A 6,320-nucleotide genomic window follows, 5' to 3' on the forward strand; every position below is an offset into this window, starting at 1 on the left:
TTCTCTCATCAGCCAGCCTCAGGGCCTGGAGGCATGTAACACTTCAGACAGACAAGATGAAACGTTCATGTCAAAACCACCACTTCTTTAATTCAGATTTATGATGGGGGATGTTGAACATTCTCTCTTCTGCTGCATATTTTTGTACCACTCTCATCGAAAGGCAAAGCAGAGAATGACCATGTGCTTTCCATGTGCATTCTGTGTCCTCAGTTTATGTGGAGTTGTGCCTCAAAAAGATTTTGGTATGTCCCATCCTTTCAGGAAAAGAAGATTCTGTAATTGAGTGAGCAGTATTTTTGATTTGCCGCATTTTCAAGTTGTTACATTCTCCTGTTTCTCAGGCATGAAGTAAATGTCTCATAAGTGAGATGTCTGACCTGCAGTGCTTAAGTGCTGTAATGCAGTACATTGAAAAAGGGTGATGAGTATCCAGTGAGAGTCCTTATTCAAGAGCCACTTCTTGGTGTTTCAGAGCTGATGAGACCTGTGACAATAAGTCCCTGTCTGTCTCCTGCACGCAGGACACAGGAACAACATGATATACATTATGACAGTTCAGGTTGTCATGTTTTAATGGCGCTCTAACACAAACCTTCTCCCAGCTTTATGAGGTCTCAATGGGCTATATTTACTGAGTCAGCCAAGGCAGGAATAAAGACCAGCCCATGTGAGTCATCATATTTAGTGTGATGTCATTTCTAAAATGATAGTAGAGCCATGTATTCTGCGTGATTTGAGTTTCAACCACACATGTCTCATGTCACTATAAACAGTTCGTGGTGGTCTAATGTGGAAGCTCAACTGAAAACGAATCAACAATTATGGTAATCGGTTTGATGTTTCAACCATTTATTGATCATTTGGTGTTTGTCCATGTTTTATGGCTATAAAATCAATATCTGGTTTTTAGATAGATCATCAGACATTACAGCTGAAACTTAGATTTACAGTGAACTGCTGAATATTTTAAATTTGAATATTATTTGAATATTCACCTTCTCTCTCTCTCTCTCTCTCTCTCTCTCTCTCTCTCTTTCTCTCTCTCTCTCTATATATATATATATATACACATACATAGGCACAGACACATTTGTAAAATTCCCATCACATAATAATAGAACCAAAGTTCTCACTGGTAATGTCACTATGTTCTGACATTTTATAGACTAGGTGTTTAATTAACTTAAAAAAAGATGAATTGATGAAAATGGTTGCTTCACAGTAACAAACAGAACAAAGTACAATAAAAATTAAGATGCAGTCAAGTAGTGAGCAATAAAATGAATCATAAAGCCTATGACACTGCATTTTCTTTATCCACCGGCAGAGGTTCCAACATGACACACACTGGCCGAGACAGCGTGATATTTTCTTATATGCTTTCAGAGTGTCTTGATACAGGCTTAGTCACCAGCTGTATGGATCTTCATATGGACTGACTGTACTCTCATTAGATGAGAGACTCGGTGAATACTCAAACCAACACCCTCTTCATCTCTTTTATATCAGTGCTCTTAGTAGCCTCAGGGAATCATGGGACACACATGCCATTCACTCCTCATGTTAATGATAATTCGTGCAGCACTGAGAGACCTGTTAATTTATCCGACACGACTATGGAAAAAGAAAATTGTGTAGAAGGAGGGAGTGACAGATGATGCATTATGGGAGAGGAATCTGATTTTTAAACAGGCACTGTGACTGCAAAAATCATATCAAGATATATAGTATAACAAACCAAAGACTTGATCACACATCAGATTGCTCATTCACTAGAAGTAAAGTTGTAATTTGATAAGTTAGCAGGAAAAAAACAGCCCTTGCAATGGTCCAAAGTCCTTATAACCCTGCATTCAGTTTCACCATATTAAATATTATGTGAATTGTAATTTATTGATCATCTACAGAGAAAATATTTTCCACTGATGGGTGATAGGATATTGGGAGTGTCTGATGCATGAAGGCAAATTAGAGACCTGGGAAGGAACTGGGAAGAAATTAAAATTTCGGAAAATGTAAATGCTTTTGATCGATGAGCCAGCTTTGACTTCAGGAATGGCAATTTACCACACACCAAAATTAAAAGTGTACCAAACTTACACACATCATCCAGCATGCATAATCATCTGCCTTACAACTTTAATATATTGTGGATGACACGTGGTAGAGATACACAGCTTTCTTGTATGTGAAAACTACATTTTCACCTGTGAAATATGGTCAAGCACTGTTAAGTGTGCATCAAGGGGGCGAATGGAGGCTCTGCGGTGGTAAGAGAGGCATCCAGAGAGTGGAGCTGATTGAAGTGCTGACCTTTTGGTGGGGCTGTGCAGAATCTCAGTCAGCTGTCAGATACTGCATCCAGCCTGGTAGTGGGAGTAGGGCCCTGACACCAGCCTCCCACCACTCTGCCCTGTTTGTGTCATCCATCCCTCCATTTTTACAGTCTTTCCATTCCACACAAACACCCACCCACCCACCAAACACACACACAGAGCCAGGCACCGCCGCAAACACTCACCCAGACACAAACATCCACACAAATACAAGCATATTTTTGCCTGTGCCAGCTAGGTAACATTTCTACAAATAGCAGTGTGGGCATTTGGGAGAAAATCGCAAAGCCGCAAACAGCCTGCTGTAGGGGTGAGATAATCAGCTTTGTGGTAACAGAAAATGGCCCCTGAGTGGCAAGGCAGGTAATCATTGCACTGAGTGGTTTTGTGGGAGAGGGGAAGAGTACTTTTCCATCCTTGTGTGTGTGTGTGTGTAAGCATTGTCACACAAAAGTGAGGAGGCAATTCAAAGACATACAGAAATATAGATTAAAAAGCACCACTATAGTCACCTAAACCTGCACATTTATCACCTACACTGTCTACGCCAAAATAATTGCCAAGAGAGGAATTGAGGCAGTGTGTAAATAGCACCACAGGAGTGCCTCCCGGATGCCTTTCCTTCCTCTTGAGCCTTGTCGAAACTATCATGTCATTGTTTCTGTTCTCCCACCTGTGAAGTTTTGAAACTTTCCAACTGATGCAAGATTTCTTGAAAATCTCAGTGATGATGTCACATTCAGTGAAAAATGACATAAAGAGAAAATAATTAGGTCCATTACAAAGTCACTTTAGCAAAAGGTAACTGACTTCATTCTTGTCCAGACAGTGGTGACACTGTCCAGTGATAACCAGCGTGTGGCATTATGTAAAGAAGGGTGCTCTGTTGAATCATATACAAATTAGTTTAAGAAAGAGCAATCTCATTTTCATAAGTTTGAGTTTGTACTACCTTTTTGTGCATATACACATTTGTGTGGTAGCTTGTGCAATGAGAAATTCACTGCCATTCCTTTTAAGTAATGTATGTATGAAAAACAACCTTCTCTGAAATGTCTGTTCTCTCTCACAGTAAACACAGAGCCCATAATGTTTTGTCAAATTAAATGGGACCAATTCCCATTCTTTCTTATTGTTGTTTTAAACAGTTTTACTGTCATACAAACGAAGACATCTGAGGAGCACCTTTGAACACTTTTTAAATTCTGAATTAGAAATGTGGCACATTTTGTAAGAAGACTTGTGTAAATGTGTTTGTGCCTTTTAACCTTCACCAGTCCAACTAATCCCTCTGTGCTGGGTGACACTCACCTCTGTCCCAAGAGCTCCTGATAGCTCCCTGTGACTTCTAGGTCACAAGCCTCTCTCCTGAAGCACTATAGGAAAATATGCAACAAGCTTGTTTCCACCTAGTGCAGTCAGTGCAGGCAGGAACAACTCCCTTACACCCACAGACCTGTATTCCACATCTGTTGGTTGCCTTCAGTAGCACCAGTGGGTGGGGTAGGTTCCAACAAAAGCCCTAATATTGTTAGGGAGGGATGATGGAGTGCAAATAATATAGATGGTAAATGGACTGCATTTATATAGTGCTTTTCTACCATACCTGGACAAAATGCTTTACAGAGTTAACATGTGGAGTTACCATGCAAGGCACTGGCCTGGCCACTGGGGTTCAGTGTCTTTCTCTAGAACACTTCGACATGTGGACTGGGGAGAACGGGAATCAAACTGCCAACTGTGCTGTCAGCGGTTGACCTGTTCTACCTGCTCAACCCCTGACATACAGCCGCCCCAAGATGACGTTTAATGATGCATGGCTCCTATATAGAAAATGTACTAAGTGTGTAATATGATAATCAACAAATTTATCAGCCAAGGACTTATTTTATACAAGCACTATAATTTATTTTTCAGTGGTAGATGGCATATATGTCATTTTTTGATATACACAAATGCATATTTCTGCTGACCCCCTGCTGGATTCCTCTTTCTGCTCTGCCATCCTGCACCATCTTCCCCGTTGATCCCTCTGTCTCTTCCACCTTGGACTTTCTCATAGAACCAGGGGCAGAACAGTGATGACAGTAATCGCAAATCAAATATCCACAGGGCCATTTACATTCAAGGGAACCAAAAACTCAACTTTTTTCCATTTCACCAACAACCCTTGTAACCCTGCTTTTGACTACTGTGTTGTAACATGCAGTCCATGTAGCAAATAGCTGTTATTGCATGAGCATGTGTTCAGCCCAGGCCAGACATCCTCTGAATGCAGCTACAGACTGATACCACACGTAAGGGCTTGTTCAATGGCTCCAAATAGAAAGCCAAAGTACTTTTTTAACAGCTTTTTTCTACTGTGCATCCAGTCACCATTTATGGTCACAGTGTTTCAAAGAATGCAGCTTTTAAAGATTTAGCAAATATTCAACAAATGTAATAAATGTCACAGGAAAAGTACACTTGAATAACAGGATTTAACTTATCATCACACATTTGCCAATATGTTAAAGGAATACTTTGATATTTTGGGAAATAGACTGATTAGTTTTCCTGGTGAGAGTTACTATAGATGAGAAGATTGATATCTCTCTCTATCTGTCATCAGCAGGTGGTTAGCCTAGCTTAGCATAAAGACTGGGGGGCACAGGTAGTATGGTTCAGTTTAAAGGTAACAAAATGATCCCACCAGAACCTCTAAAGGTCACTAATAGAGTGTTGTAATAGTGAGTCCTAAAACCAGGAAATGAGTTAGCATTTTTGCACTTCTGGTTCCCTCACCCTGAAGTCAGTGGGTTTTTGAACGGGCTTTTGGTTAGACACACGAAATAAGGTCTGTGGTTAGCACAAGGTCAGTACATTTCCACGTTTTGTTCTATGAAATAAAATAGGTCAGTAAATATTCCACTTGTGAATTTTAATGCTTTTACATGTCTAAATGAGACTACAGAGGCTGTCTGGGATTTTACGTCATGATACGAGGACTCATCTACTCACTAGTTTGCCTTTACAGCCTTGTTGCTTAAAATTGCACAAATTATTTGAATTGCCACAGCCATGACCACTAGCTAGACCAGGTCACACTAAAAGAAAGGAATTAGTAGAAGATGTGAGTGCTATATATCAAATTACAAGTTGGAAGCTGTGGTGGTGACACTGTGACGCTGTAGTTAATTTATGGCCTAACAATAGCTTTTTACTTCTGGCGATTGTATTTGGGCTTCAAAAATCATAAAAGTTGTGCTCATTTTTGAAGATTATCTTGCTGAACAAAACATGCAGGTGTCATAAACCATTGTTTGGCACAGAGCTTATTTTTGCAATAATAAAAAAAAGCCTATAGAAAAGTCTCACTGGCTTTTTGTCGATGGAGCCAGGGCGATGCTAACGTCCAGGTTGGCCTACAAAAAAAGAGTCATCCCTGTGGCACTCTCATGCTACTGTATGTCTCATTTGTTTAAACTGTTAGCTGGTAAATGGTGTTTGTTGACTTTGACAGAGATAGGCTACAAACATTTTGGCTAAGAAGCTAGCTGGTCTATGACAGTAGATTCATATTTACGAGACACAATGAGAGCCATATCAATCTTAATATCTACCTCTTGGCAAGAAAGCAAATAAGTTTCTCAAAACTTTCTTTGGAGGTAAAAGTAAAATTCCATATTTGTGGTATCCAGGTTTCTACCAAATTTAACATTCATTTTTAAATGCAGTTAATTTAAGAAGCCACTTAAACACATTACTGAAATTACTGAAACTACTGACTGAGCAATGTATGCAGAAATGTCACAGTAAAATAAACATTTCACTGCACCAAATGCCCATGAATATGCCTGAAAAAAATGATTTGTCATAAGCAATGTTGATGTTGTGTGCCTAACCACCTAGTTAATTATTAGTCTTCTGTAGTGATTGTAGCTGACATCATGTTGAACATTAACAATAAAAGTGCCAAGGCTTGAGGAAACAGTGAATCAG

Source organism: Monopterus albus, unplaced genomic scaffold (assembly GCF_001952655.1).
Source record: "Monopterus albus unplaced genomic scaffold, M_albus_1.0 scaffold122.1, whole genome shotgun sequence".
Lineage (NCBI taxonomy): Eukaryota > Metazoa > Chordata > Actinopteri > Synbranchiformes > Synbranchidae > Monopterus > Monopterus albus.